This window comes from Mauremys mutica, unplaced genomic scaffold (assembly GCF_020497125.1).
Source record: "Mauremys mutica isolate MM-2020 ecotype Southern unplaced genomic scaffold, ASM2049712v1 Super-Scaffold_100166, whole genome shotgun sequence".
Classification (NCBI taxonomy): Eukaryota; Metazoa; Chordata; order Testudines; family Geoemydidae; genus Mauremys; species Mauremys mutica.
In genome coordinates this window covers 618,768-634,137 of record NW_025423279.1, presented here as the reverse complement: position 1 = coordinate 634,137, position 15,370 = coordinate 618,768, and the positions used below count along the sequence as shown (strand labels likewise).

General features: G+C 49.8%; 1 non-coding gene across 1 annotated transcript; it reads right to left on the bottom strand.

Moving 5' to 3' along the window:
• Positions 1–4,593: 4,593 nt before the first annotated feature.
• TRNAA-UGC lies at positions 4,594–4,665 on the bottom strand. Its single transcript has one exon. It is a non-coding gene; the product is annotated as a tRNA-Ala (tRNA).
• Between the last annotated feature and the right edge of the window lie 10,705 nt (positions 4,666–15,370).

The window sequence follows — 15,370 nt, the reverse complement described above, 5'->3', positions numbered from 1 at the left end:
TTCACATTACAATTAAAGAAGTTAATAAAAAAGTTAATAAATTGACTTTTAATAGCATACTATATTTTAATACTATACTACTATATTACTCTTCATTTTTTTTTCTGCCTACCTCCAGGCGCTTCTCGCCGCCAAGCCGCCAAACAGCTGTTGGTGGCGCTTAGCACTTTCCAGGAGGGAGGGGGGAGGAGCGGGGAGCCGCGCGCTTAGGGGAGGAGGTGGAGAAGAGACAGGGCAGGGGCGGGGCCTCATGGAAGGGGTGGATTGGGGGTGGGGCCAGGGGCAGCAAGGGGGCATGTCAGTGATGCGGCCCTCGGGCCAATGCACTAGTCCTCATGCGGCCCTCGGGGTCATTTGAGTTTGAGACCCCTGATCTAGTCCGACCTGCTGCACCTTGCAGGCCAAAAGACCCCACCCACCCACTCCTGTAATAGACCCGGGAGGGGAGGTAGCTCTGTGCACTGCCCCTACCCCAGGCAGCACATGGAGACCCTCTGCTCCCCTCCCCATGGGTGTGCAGAGATGTGCCAGCAGCACTGAGGTGGTTCCCTGCCCACTCGGCCTCCGTCCCTCCGTGCCACTCCCAGAAATGGCTGGCATGTCCCAGCATCCCCTGGGGTGGGGGGAGTGTCTCCATTCACTGCCCCTGCCCCGAGTACCAACTCCGCAGCTCCCATTGGCCATGAACTGCAGCCAATGGGAGCTCTGGGGGCAGCACCTGCAGGCAGCGGCACACAGAGACCCCCTGGCCTCGCCCACCTAGGAGCTGCTGCCAGAGGGTTGTGTGTACCGGTCACTTTGGGAGCTGCAAGTGCCCGGGGTAAGCGCCACCCCTCCTGCACCCCAAACCCCTCCCCCAGCGCAGAGCCCGCACCGTGCACCCAAACTTCCTCCCAGAGCTTTGTTTGTCTTCCTTTCACCCAGAACTGTCCTTCTCCTGGGCTGCAAGTAGCCACCCCTGGGAAGCCAAGAGGCAGGCACAGGATTCTGCCTCCCAGCAGCCAACCGCACCTCCCCAGGCTTTGCAGAACGAATAGTGGCGCTCTACTAACCCCACTTAGCCGCACTGAGGCGTTTAGCTTCTGCCCTGCCTTCCTCAGCTCGACTTTCCTCTTTCGCCCCATTCCTGCCTCACTCCCTCCTTTGGCAAGTCACACAGAGGAGGCAGCAGGAAGAGCCGGCCTCCATAGGCCAACCTCCCAGGGCAGAGGAGACCAAGCCACAAGGCTTCAAAAGGTGCCTGGCCCAGATCCTCTAGCTTTCCCCTGCTGATGCCAAGGCTTTTTCCCAGCTCATTTCACCTCCCTCTGCCATGCAGGGGTTGGAGTTATCGCAGGTGTTAGCCAAAATTGGGCCAGCTAGTAAGCGTAGGGAGGACTAATGACCCACCAGAGTTTGGCAGAAAGCAGCACGTTTATTATACTGACAGCTAAGCTCAAAAGAAGAAGGGGGTGGGTGTTACACTCACACTTGCACACGCATGCTCCCAGGACAGGCATAGCACTGGAGATGTCAGGATTCTGCAAGGTAAGTTTCCCACAGCGCAGCTATGGACGGTGCGATGAAGGTAAGTCTTCCTGAGGCACAATGAAATACTACGCAGAGAACCACTGACCAGGCGGTCCGGGCAAAGGGCATTCACTGGAGGTACAAGCTTGTGAGTGCTCTCCTGAGCACAGGGCCCCTTCCCCTTTTAAGGGCCTGCACCTCATGGCCTGCGACTAGAGATGACTTGGCTGCATCTGGTTGGTCACACTCCACCTTGGGCAGTATCCATGCTCTGGGTGTGTGATCGCTGCCTAATTAGAGTCCCAGACACCTTGTCTACCTGGGAGCTCTTCTGCTCTTCAACCAGAACATTCATCCCACGAGCAATCCAGGAGGGAACGGGAGGGGGAAAACTACTTCACAGGCATTCAGAGAGAGAGAGGAGACAGAAGTGGGAGCAGGGGAAGTATAACAGACATTCTGAGCATAGAAATCACTGCTGCTCCTAGAACAGTAGGGACAGGCCAGTAGGAGCTGCGAAAATTAAGCCCGCATGTTTCTGAACCAGGGATCTTTTGTGTGTTAGGCAAATGTGATAACCACTACACTACAGAAACTCTGTCCCAGTGCTTTGCCCCTCCCTTCATAAGACCATAAGAATGGCCCTACTGGGTTAGACCAAAGGTCCATCCAACCCCACATCCTATCTACCAACAGTGGCCAATGCCAGGTGCCCCAGAGGGACTGAACCTAACAGGTAATGAGCAAGTGATCTCTCTCCTGCCATCCATCTCCACCCTCTGACAAACAGAGGCTAGGGACACCATTCCTTACCCAGCCTGGCTAATAGCCATTCATGGACTTAACCTCCATTCATTTATCTGCAAAAAGAACAAGGAGTACTTGTGGCACCTTAGAAACTAACACATTTATTTGAGCATAAGCTTTCCTGGTCTAAAACCAACTTCATTGGATGCATGCAGTGGAAAATACAGCAGGAAGATATATATATATACACATAGAACATGAAAAATTGGGTGTTGCCATACACACTATAACGAGAGTGATCAGTTAAGGTGAGCTATTATCAGCAGGAGAAAAAAACCATTTGTAGTGGCTTTCATGGCCTTTGAGAAAGCAAGACAGAGCCTTGGAAGACCCAGCAGGGTTTGTGGCCCAGGAATTGTTCTCAGATTCCACTGAGACTTCAACTCAGATTGCAGGATTCAAAGTCCTGAGTGCTGCCCTTACACCATGGGACCAGCAGAGCACCTGTTGATTACTGTAGCCTTCCAGCAGGGAGGACTCTGTGGGCAGGGGCGGCTCTAGCCATTTTGCCGCCCCAAGCACGGCAGGCAGGTTGCCTTCGGCGGCTTGCCTGCGGGAGGTCCGTCGAAGTCGCAGGACCAGTGGACCCTTTGCAGGCAAGCTGCCGAAGGCAGCCTGCCTGCCGCCCTCGCGGTGACCGGCAGAGCGCCCCCCGCGGCTTGCTGTCCCAAGCACGTGCTTGGCGTGCTCTGGCCTGGAGCCGCCCCTGTCTGTGGGGACAATTTTTTCTGGCAGGGAGGACTCAGTGGGAACATGCCTCTCTGGCCAGCCCTACATTTGCTCAAAAAGTCAGCACCCAGCACTTTGCTGCAGGCCCAGAGGCCTTTCTTCCTCCAGACTGTGAGGCCAGTGGACAGATGAGGCAGTAGCACCTTCAGTCCCAGGCAGTAAAGTGCCCTTCCTAGGAAAGGCCATGTCCTGAAAAGGAAAAACTAAAGTCAAGGAGAGTCCTTCTAAAACTCTCTGGGGATGTCACGGAGGAAAAGTGTTTCTTTGTTAGCAAGGACTTGAACCCTAGACCCTCAGATTAAAAGTCTGATGCTCTGCCAACTGAGCTAGCCAGGTTCATGTTTAAAAAAAAAAAGCAAATTTCATGCAGAAGAGGAACCAGTCAAGAAAAATGAGGGCTGGAAATACAGAAAACCTGCTACTCTTGCTCTCTTAGCAGTCGTAGCCCCAGCCTGCTCCTCCATCCGGTGCCTTGAGACCTTATTCTTTTTTTAGTTAAATATCAAATCCAGGAGAAAACACAGTTATACAAAGCAAAACGAAATCACAAACAGAAATGTCATTGGAAATACAGAAATAAAAGAGGAAAATGCAATCCCCATCACTTTATCGTATCTGGGCCATTCCTGTACCAAGAGCACCCGCTAAGGTCCCTGTGTGCTTACGAGAAACCTGGAGGAACTCATACCACAGCCTGAACATGAAACTCAACTGCTCCCAGGTGCCGCAGTAAAACCCTTTCCCTGCTGTGATGTTGCACTCCATAGGATTTTATGAAAGTATGCTAATGAGTGTGAATATAAAGTGACTGGACTATGTTTCATGCAAAAGGTCTCTTGTAAGGTATCATTACAAAGCTTATAATCTATTGTGTGTGTTCATCCTATTTGTATGAACCGATCATTCTTGGATCTGAAACTAGAAATATGAACTATAACTCTGAGGTCCTGTTGTAATGATGCAAAGTGTGGGCCTTTAATAGTGGTTTGGACTTTTGATGGCTCCCATTAACCAGGACAATTGACTGTAGATGGCTCTGTCCTGCACCATCCGTGAGTCAGGCCAGGAAGAATGAAGACTTGGGGGGGGGTCTCACAGGACATGTGACCATGTCCCCCGGTACAGGAATCCATCTTAAACCTGGGGCTTTTCCCCAGGACAGAGACAAAAAATTCCTGCCTTGTACCAAAGCTGTATAAGGGGGTGGAACTGAACAAACATGGCTGCAGTCATGAGACATCCCCTAGCTACCACCTGAGCTGGAACAAGGACTATACCAGGTGAAAAGATTGGGCCCAGACAAGAAATAAGTCTAGTTTTTGCCGATGGGACCTTTCCCTCCAGTGCTGGAGGATTCTTCTTTCTCATCTACCCTTATCCCAAACAGCACAGCTGGTGGGAATCTTCAATGTACAGAGGAGACTTAGGAGCAGAAACCCCCCCAGACCTTCCATGCAATCGGCACTTACCTCTCACTGAGCAGGATTGAAATTTCTGGAGGGCCACATTCCCTCTGGGCATGAGCAAAGCAGCAGGTTGAAAAGAACCTGGAAATGCTGGGGATTGAACCCAGGACCTCATACATGCAAAGCATGTGTTCTACCACTGAGCTACATCCCCAGATGGGCCATGTGTGCTATAGCTTACAATCAGAGCCCTCCTGTTTCCAGAGCACCCAGTGGCCTAAGAGCAGCATGGGGGACACATTCCCTGCTCTGAGGGCCAAACCTGCTGTCCTGGAGGCTGCTGGTTCTTAGGGGTCACTTTGCAGCAGGGCCAGATTTGATGTGTGGGGCAGAGAGAGTGGGTGCCCTGGACTCAGGATGCAGAGATACACTCAGGCCTCTCCCCGGCATTGGGTGGGGGGTGCTGCCACCCCCTGCTGGAAGGTAATGTGTCGGGGGGCACTGTGAGTCGCTCAGCACCTGACCCTGGTGGCAGAAGTGCTGTGGGGAGCTCCAGGTGTTTCTAGGATCTGCTCTTTCCACCTGCCTGTGAAGTCCAGCTTTCCCCAGCACATTCACTGCCGTGCAATTGGGTCACTGTTTTCATGGCTGAACAGCAAAGAATCACGCCCAGGTTCCCTTCTATCGGCAGCAGGGTTAGCCTGTGTCAGTGGTTAATGAGCTGGATCTAGTTGTAGATTATTATTCATTCCCCACCTTGACAATTCACACCGTCCCTTTCCCATGCAGATTCCCAGCACCTCGGTGATCCTGGTAGCAGGGGTTGGGTCCTGAGATTTTCAGGGTCCTTTTTCCCCTCCACCTGGAGTGAACTCAGCTTTTCCCCCATCCCAGACAATCCATGAAATAACAACCGGGGCATAAAGAAAGAGGGGAGGGAAAATCTCACAGCCAGGGCTGGATGTGCCCAGGGCCCCCTGCTTATCCATTGTTTCCATGGAATTTGGCCCCCTGCTTTGCACAAGGGACAGAGAAAGATCTTGCTGTTCCTGTGTCTGTGCAAGGAAAATTGTGCTTCCCTAGGAAAGAGAGGCGGGAAATGGCCCCGTGATGGGACAATAGCCTCAGGATTAAGACCTAAGGACTCAGACTGAGAACTGATGTAACTGCACTCATCTGGGATTTAACAAATTGTCTTCCATGGAGCAGGGCCACTTCCAGTGTTTTTGCCATCCCAAATGGAAAAAAAATAAAAAAGCTGCAGTCAACTGGAGCTCTACCTCTGCTGCTGTTGGCCTCAAGTCCTTCCCTCTGAGAGGGACAAATTGCTGCTGAAGCCTCCCCTTTCCATTGACAGCCCCAGGGACCTCCTTGCTGCGCTGGTGCCTGGAGCCAGCCCTGCCATGGAGACACTGGGAACATGGGGAATCAGGAAAATACCATGGATTTGTTTACATTGCAAGTGAAGAATGACTGAAGCATTTTTGGTTTAAAGTCACTTTTCCCTGACTGGATATTGAATCCAGGCCATGATAATGAAAGTGCCAAATCCTAACCACCAGACCACCAGGTAGGTGATAATGCTGTTTTTCTTCTCACTTATGTTACACTTTCTTAGGCTACTTTCTATCCAATTTCCGAAGCTGCTCCATTGTCCATTCCCTGAGGGGCTAAGAGCAGAAAGTGCAGGAATCCCTGTACTCAGGGTAACAACCTGAGCCGAACCCAAGCCACTGAAACATAAGAACATAACATAAGAACATAAGAAAGGCCGTACCGGGTCAGACCAAAGGTCCATCTAGCCCAGTATCTGTCTACCAACAGTGGCCGATGCCAGGTGCCCCTGAGGGAGTGAACCTAACAGGCAATGATCAAGTGATCTCTCTCCTGCCATCCATCTCCATCCTCTGACGAACAGAGGCTAGGGACACCATTCTTACCCATCCTGGCTAATACCCATTTAACAAACACAAATGATGCTTTCTCCAGCAGGATCACAGAGCCACACAAAAAAACCCATGAGGAACAATCCTCCTCTGCCTTCATTTACCCCATTGCAACCCTCTCAGCAGCCAACTCTTGCAGGAAGGACACTGAGCTGATAGGAGCTCTGGCATAGACACCAAGAGAGGGGTGTTGCACCCCCTCAGTGTGAGCTGATCACATTCTGACTCTGGAGGAGGAGGGAAAAGGCGATGGCCACATGATGGGGCCAGTATGTACCACAACATGGTTCTTTTATGTGGGATGACTCTGAACACTGACTGATCTCCACTCCCTTGGATTTGAAGAGATGTTTAGTTGTGCACTTAGGAGGCTGAAGCAATTTTATGGATGGTGACACTACGATTAAAGGGTTATTTATTGTTGTAGAAATTGTTAAAAACACTGAGCTTAAACTGGAACTGCCTGTTATTAAAGGCTGGTTTCCCCACATCAGTTCCATAAGCTCTGTGAGAAACACCCTGGGTTCTCTCCTGCCTCGGTGGGAACTGGAGGGAATCGTCCCCTGCTGCCCTTGGCTCCAGGCTGGTTTTTCTGGGGAGGGGACGTGGAATTGATTTGTTTGCTGTTGAGAAGGGAGCCAGGCCAGTTCTCAGGGAACGAGAACTCCCAGCATCTTCCCAACCCAGCCCAGGCTGCTGCCCTGTCCCAGCCTCTGTTCCCCTGGGGGCCCTGCGCGTTTGACTCTACAGCAGGCCGGGAGCAGCAGCTGAGGCAGAGGACAGCCTGGGCCGGGCAGATAAGAAGGAGTTTAGCAAGCAAAAAAGATAAAATGGCAGTGGAGTATCACCTTGGACTCGACAGCATTTCTCCATTGGTCTGTCTGCTTTGGGGCAGGGACAATAACACGTCCTGCTGCTTTCGTTATTTCAAAGGGCGGTTTAGGATTTTCATTCTCACACACGGTGCACAAAGCAGGACTCAACCTTTGGCGTAAACTAAACAAGCTGCTCACAGATTCTGGCAGCCACAATGAGCATTTGGGTGAGAGCTCAGACCTTCCCCGGTCCCAGAGGAAGGGGGTCATCTGTGTGGGGACTGGACCACTGACCTACCCACTCCTAACTCCCAAACTTTCAGTAACTCTATTATCACTGCCTGTGAGTGTAATTTAAACCATGAGAAAAACCACACTGGGCTAGACCAAACACCCATCTAGCTCTGAATCTTGTTTTCTGACAGTAGCCGAAAGCAGGTGCCCTAGCAACCAGTCAACAAGGCACCACTGAGAGTCGAACCCAGTATCTCCTGTTTACGAAACAGATGCTTTAAGCCAACTAAGACATGGTGCCTGTTGATGGCTAAAATACAGTGTCTGCCCACACCTGTCTCCCTGCCATCGCCACCAGGGCCTGACAAGCTTTGCTTGTCTTTGGATTCTGCAAAGCAGAGGAGCAGGTGATGTTTTCCTTTCAAACTGTGTGTGAGTGAATCTTTGGGCAGGTCTGCACTACAAAGTTGTTTCAGCAGAATTATATTGCTCTTGTGTGTGAAAAACACATAACGCTCTCTCAGTCGGTAGCTTGTGGCTGGTGCACACACTGCAATGCCACGTCTGGCGACAAAACTGCCCTGTTTTGTTGACAAAATAAAACGACTTTGATGAGAGGTCTAGAGCTTTTTGCAGCAAACTTAAAGTAACACAGTAAACGCTGTTGTTTTATCACCATAACTGGCCTCCTCCAGTATCCCACAATGCCCGCCGTGAACTCGCCTGCCCTGCACTCCTGCTACAGAGCCATGGGCCCCTCCCGTTTCATCGCTCTGGGAAGTTCTGACAGCTGAGCCTGCTGCTCTGCTGCGGCAGCCAGGAGCAAATCACTGCCGTGGATGCTGCTCTCTCCTCCCCTGCGAACACAGAGCAGGGTGGTGGGAACTTCCTGACAGTGTAGGGGGGCACCGGCATCTAAAAGTGACACCCCCATGACACCCCTTCCCTGGAGGAGGCTCTTACCTTCTAAACAGGGACGGCTGTTTTCTAGTAAAATCAGGCAAAGGGAAGGAGAAAACTCGAAAGAGGTTCCTCCTGGCGCTCGCGTCCATGAACCCGAATACTCTCTCAGTCCTCAAAGAGAGACCTGGAGAAGGAGACTTGCTGAAGCAAAGCCACAGGGGTCTCTGAGGTTTCCTTGGCCCCTCGCCCCTGTCCTGCCTGCCTGATGTCAGCATCTCTCTGTGAGGTCACCACCTCCCCACCACCTTTGACCAAAAGTCTGAGGTCCTGCAAAAGGCCTTTGTGATGTCACTGCCACACCCCTCCCTTGCTGTGCTAATGTCCTGCCCCTGGCCAGGCACTTTGGAGGTTTGAGCTACTCCCTGTGGATCACCCCACTCAAGGAGCGTTTGTTCTAGGAAGCAAGTCGGCTAGACAGGAAAACATCAGACGCTGCTCCCAATGCTACACTCAGTTTTTCAGAAATTAGTCGACTTTATGGCCACAAGAGACCATTAGAGCATCTAATCTGACCCCCTGCATATCACAGGCCTCCTGTATGACATAATAGCTACTTTTGGAGCAAACACATTCCAGAAAGGCATCTAGTCTTCATTAAATGACATCAAGAGATGGAGAATCCACCACTTTCCTTGGTAGCTTGTTCCTGTGGTGAAACATCCTTGCTGTTGAATTTTTGTGCCTTAGTTGTAATATGAATTTGTCTCTTTTCACCGTCCAGCCATTGGGGCTTGTTATGCCTTTCTCTGCTAGATTCAAGAGCCCTTTAATACCCAATCTTTTCTCTCCATTAAGGCCCTTCAACACTTCAATGAAGTCACCTTTCAATCTTCTTTTGATAAGCTAAACAGGTTGAGCTCTTTCAATAGCTCACTAGAAGGCATTTTTCTCCAGCCCTCAGAACATTTGGTGGCTCTTTGCTGACCCAGCTCCAATTTCACAACATCTTTTTCAAATGAGGACACCAAAACTGGAGGCAGTATTCCAGTATCAGTCTCACTGATGCCGTGTCACCTCCTGTGATGTTATTGACATAATCTGAAACTGTATAGATCACCGTTGGGACCACTGTTCTATATTTGCAGCCAATGTAGTAGAAAGGTTGTCGTGTAAGGGGTCTATGGAGAGGTTCTGATTGGCTGATTATAATGATGCTATCTCTAGATGTGTATCATTTTTGTAGCTGACGTTATGAATATTGGCTCTATGCTGCCTGTATTTCAAACTTGTGCTATGCTTCCAGAGAACACCCCAGCCAGACAAGTTGGTATCAGTTCTGCCTAGCCTGCTTGATGGCCAATTAAGGACGATCAGCTATACAATCGACCCATCGAGAGAAGGCAGATACGCCTTGTGCCTCAGCAAGGTACGCAGGGACCTGCCTGTGGACAGAACTCTTAAGTTTTTCTATGCCACATGCTGGATAGAGTGTCCTCGAGACAAAGAAAGCAAAGACCACATGGCAAGAGACTATACAAGGCTGATGCCTCATCTCCATCTTGTCTTCAATCCTGCTTCATACCTCTGGAGGAACTTTGATACAAACTGAAGCTCTAGACAAAGGACTGAATGACCCATCCCTGCTGTGGATGGACTCCAGAGACTTGATTTGAACCTGCAGTTTATTCCATCACTGCTACAAGCCTGAACCAAGAACTTTGCCATTACTGAATGTGAAGGGTTAAAATTCATGTGCATTTTGTATAAAACCTGCTCTATGGATTGTGCCAGCTCTTTTCCAGAGCCAAAGTCCAGAGTATGGTCAAGGGACCAGAGGCCTAGCAAATCGTGATCAGCTAAGAGAAAGCTTGATAAACAGAAAGCCTTGCTTGCTAAGATAGGCCTGGTCAGCAAATTGCCAGGTGTTGGAGCTAAGAACTAAATAATTGTGTCTTATTCAGAGTTGCAGATTGAACAAAGAATCCCTGTTCCTATTGTGTTAGTCCCATCTGCAGGGAGACGTTCTTCCCACAGATCCAACCTGGAGTTTATGAGAAGTTGGCACATGTCAGTATAAGATATGGCATCCTTCTCCCTCCCTTCCCATGGACCATGTAGTAAGTTTTTTGGCAGAAGGGGGTTGTAGTGAAAGGAAGTTTGAGAAACTCTGGCATAGAGCATCTCCATTAATGAGCTGCAGTGACATAGACTCAATGTTTGAAATGTTGACTTGTCCTTAGCCTCTGAATACGTCTAGACTTGGCGCACTGTGGGTGATCTGACACTGAAAGTACAACCATGAAGATACCACACACCAGCCTTGCCTTGCTGGCAAGAATCAAGCCTCCACAGAAAGACACCCATGGTTTTCTAGCCCAGCTCCCTAAGCCCTCAGCCACAACCACTTAACACAGGGGCCTTTCTACACTATGGCTCTGTTCTCACTGAAAGGTCATTTCCAATTGTTTGCTCAGACCAGCTTCCCCAGCACACTCACTGCTGTGCAGCTCTGTACGTGTGGCCATGGCTGAACAGCAAGAATTCCTGCCCATTTCCCTACTGGCTGGAGCATGGTTACAGTGTGTCTGTGGTTAATCATGTTGTTCATTCCCTGCCTTGACAATTCAGACAGTCCCTTTTCCCGTCGTCTCGCCAGCACCTCTGTGAGTCCAATAGCAGGGCAGGTTTTCTCTGTGCTCTGAGATTTTTCAGGGAGTTGGTGGCTTCTTTCTTTCCTCACCCTGGAGCAAACTCAGCTTTTTATTCTATCCTTGATGACTCATGGAATAACAGCAGCATCATGAAGAGGAGAGAGAATATCTCACTGCCGGGGGGCGGGGGTGAAGGTGGCCGCATCCCCTCTGTCTGACCATTGCCATTGCAGGAGAGAAGGTTTCACTGGAATCGAATGCCCTGGCTCAGACAAGAGACACAGGGAGGTTTTGCTGATCATGGATCCATGCAAAGGAAATTGTGTCTCTGTGTGAAAATGGGGAGGGAAATGAAATGCCCACAGGGTGGTGCCTAAGGCAGAAGGGACCCCTATAGGATTAGAACAGGACACGTTCTCAAGCAGCATGTTTCTTACTTTGCCCATCTGTCAATTTTGATTATTATTGATGGAAATATTTTGCCATTGGGTCATGTGTTTCCACAGAAATTGACATTTACCAACAAACACATAATTCTTCCAGTCCTGCCGAGTCTGCCAGTGGTGAGTTTAGAGGGACACATTCCCTCTTCCCACTCCCGATGCCAGGCCTGTGCTCTCCAGAGTGTCAACTTCCCACACAGCTGGGATCCCTCCCTGATCTCCACTGCCCCCCACCCAGTGGCGTAGCCAGGTTTTCAGCATAGGAGGAGCAAAAAACATAAAAAAGGTGCCCCCCCCCTTGGCTCCCCCTCTGGCCATGCCCTCAGACCAGAATCTTCCCTCCTGCGCCGCCGCCTGTCCTCAGCTCCTGTCCCAGCGCTTGGCTGTACCTGCACCGGCCGGCAGGCACAGCTTTCACGCCAGCCTGCCGCTGCAGCCCTGCGGCTCCTCTGGCTGTGCAGCCGGCAGGCACCGCTTCCGCACCTGCCAGCCTGATGGGAAGTGGCTGCTTCTGCTGAATCCTGCCAGCTATGCTACTGCCCCCCACCCCCACTTCTGGGATCCTCTCTGAACACTGTCCAACTCCCCTGCTGGCAGGATCCTTTCCCATTCCTTTCATTTCCTGCCTCCCCTCTGAGCAAAAGCTCTGAACTATTCCCACACTGGGCATTGAACCCAGGCTGCCTGGGTGAAACCCAGGAATCCTGACCACTAGACCCTATGGGACTTGCACAGGCACTAATCCAATTACACATTCAGTAACATATTCACACATTCACATTCATTAACATTTGAAAGTAGCCTTTCAAAAAACTTCAAAAACAGACTTCAAAGAGAAATTGCAGAGTTACAATTTATTTGCAAACTTAACACCATTAATTTGAGCTTGAATAGGGACTGGGAGTGGCTGGCTCAGTACAAAAGCAATTTTCTCTCTCTTGGTATTGACACCTCCCCATCAATTATTAGCGGTGGACCACATCCACCCTGACTGAATTGGCCTTCAACACTGGTTCTCCCCTTGTAAGGTAACTCCCTTCATGTCATGTTCCAATATATATTTATGCCTATATCTGCAATTTTCACCCCAAGCATCTGAAGAAGTGGGTTTTTGACCCACGAACGCTTATGCCCAAATAAATCTCTTAGTTCTTACGGTGCCACCAGACTCCTTGCTGTTTTTGTGAAATAAAAGCAAAACACGTTCTAAGCTGATCTTAACCCTTTCATTGCCCTTACAAACTTAGGGTATGGCTACACTTACGGTTTGCAGCGCTGGTAGTTTGCAGCGCTGGTCATCCAGCTGTGTAGGAGCAGCGCTGGTGTGTGGCCACACTCACAGCTACCAGCGCTGGTGTGTGGCCACATTTGGAGCATTTGCAGCGCTGTTGGGAGTGCTGCATTATGGGCAGCTATCCCAGCATTCAAGTGCACCAACGTGCTTTTCAAAAGAGGGGGGTGGAGGGTGGTACTGTGACAGGGAGCGGGGAAGATAGAGAGTGTGGATTTTTGGAGCCAACACTGTGTGTTAGCTTCCTGGATTGGAAAAATCACAAAATGTTCATGAGCCCTTAGTCTTAACTCTAATTGCAAACAGCCTGCCTCCAACACGGACTCCCCCCCTGTTTCACTCACTCCCTGTGGTGTACTGTGACAGGGAACGGGGAAGAGAGAGATTGGAAAAATCACAAAATGTTTGCGAACCCTAACAGCCTGCATCCAACACTGTTTCCCCTGCCCCTCATTTGATCGTTCACAGCCAGGTACAGATAGCTTCTGTTTGCTGTGATCAGTGTTTGTTTTTATAGATAAGCAGTTCAAACGGAGCTCCGCGATCGGCTCCGTTCTGTTTCATTCACTCTCCCTGCCTGATTTGATTGTTTACAGCCAGGTACAGAACGGAGCTCCGATCGGAGCTCGTTCACAACAAAACAAAGAGAGGCTGCATAACAAAACAAAGAGAGTAATTTATAAAAGCATTCTGGGATACATCCTTATACCCTGGAGGCCAATCACAGCGCTGGTGTGTGGCCACACTTGATGACCAGCGCTGCAGCACCAGCGCTGGAATCCTTATTCCCCATGCCGAGTGAGGTATACGGCCAGCGCTGCAGCCAGGGAGTTGCAGTGCTGGAAGTGCCCTGCAGGTGTGGCCACTTACTAATTGCAGCGCTGGTGGAGGCTTTCCAGCGCTGCAAATCGCCAGTGTAGCCATACCCTTAGATGCTTCTCACCACAGGCTGGCTGGTTGCTTTTCAGCCGGGGTCTCCCCTTTGATCAGCTCCTCAGTCCCTTGGTGTGGTGGTGTCTGTAGGTGGAGGTGGAAGAGAGAGATAAAGCTTAGCGAATGTCTCTCCTTTTATCATGTCCTTTCTTCCCCATTGGCTTTGTGGCCCTCTTCAGAGACAGGTGAGCATCACTGCGTCTCTCCAAGCAAGGCTGAGCAATTCCCCTTGTGTGGCCTCGTGCAGGTGATGGCTGATTCCCCCAACTTACAGCATAGTGACAACCACACTGCACAATTCTCATAACGTCATATGCATGAATGTTATACATAGATGGGTAGAGAAATGCCTTTCAGCAGATCATATCCTTTCCCCTGATACCTTACAAGTCATGCTCTATATGTAAGATCACGATTATATGAAAATGAGGAATATGGGAGGAAAATGAGGAATACAGCTGCTCCCCCAAAGGTATAGAATGTCACTCTGAGATTCGATTTTCATTTATGTAACCAACTTTGATCTCTCTGCCTAACACTTATAATCACTTGCAATCTATCTTTCTGTAGTTAATAAACTTATTTTAATGTTTTATACTTACTTGTGAAATTGTCCAAAGTGCTTGGGAAAGCTGCTCAGATTAAAAAGGCTGGTGCATGTTCACTTTCTTTTTGAGGAAATGGTGAATTAATTAATGAGCTTGCACTTTTCAAGAGGTTTTGAGCAGTGTAAGATGGTACATTTCTGAGGTGCAAGGCTGAGGGCTGGGGAGATATGCTGGTGTCTCTCTATGTATAATTGAGAAGTGGCTTATATAGCATTCATGCCACTTAGTTGGGTGCATTGCTGCATGTTGTTGGTTGAGTGATCACAGCACATGGAGGGGGTTTTGCTGCTTGTCACTAGTGCGGCATTGTAAGACACAGCCCAGGCTGGAGAGATAAGAGGACAGAGCAGTCCCACAGTTTGGGATTGTACCCCACAGATCCCACCACACAGAGATCCTGCTGTGACCAGCCGTGATAATACTGTGCTTAGTGCTCTGCCTTGTAGTTTCAACAGCTGCACATGCAAGATGAGTTTCAGTAACCTTGACCTTGTTTCCATGTTTATCCAAAGCCTCCTTTTGACAGTTGTCAGCAAAAAGACCCGTTTCTTTTGCAAGCATTTCTATAGCTAGCCAGATTTGGGCTTCTCCATTAACAAAAAAGATTGACCAAAAGGGGACAAGAGGAGGCACGTTCAGCAAGGCAGCACTGGATGCTGGATCCTGAATCTGCTCTTTATCCAGCAGCTCTCTTGGCAAGCTCTGCCATGGTGCCACGCTCTGGGACTTCTCCCCGAACTGCTCCATTTTTCATCAACACTAACATGAAAGGTGAAAGGACAGTAATTCTCCATTTCCTGCAAGCCCTGCAGAGAACCCTCTAGAAGGGGCTCTGTGCATAGATATCCCCAGCGAATTGCATGGGCGCACGACACAGGGTCTCCTGTCACAGCAAATTGCAGCCGGAGCAACCTCCTTGCCAATGCCAATAGCCTTTTGATCAACTCCAGACTGAGGATTTGATTCTCTCCAATGCTCTGCTGGAAAGAAGCCTTTTCCTTCACAAGCAATTACTTGGATTGTCAAGGGAGGTCTCTTCTGTTTCCTAGAAAGACACAGGAAAATGTGAGCAAAGGAGATGAAAACTATAGAACA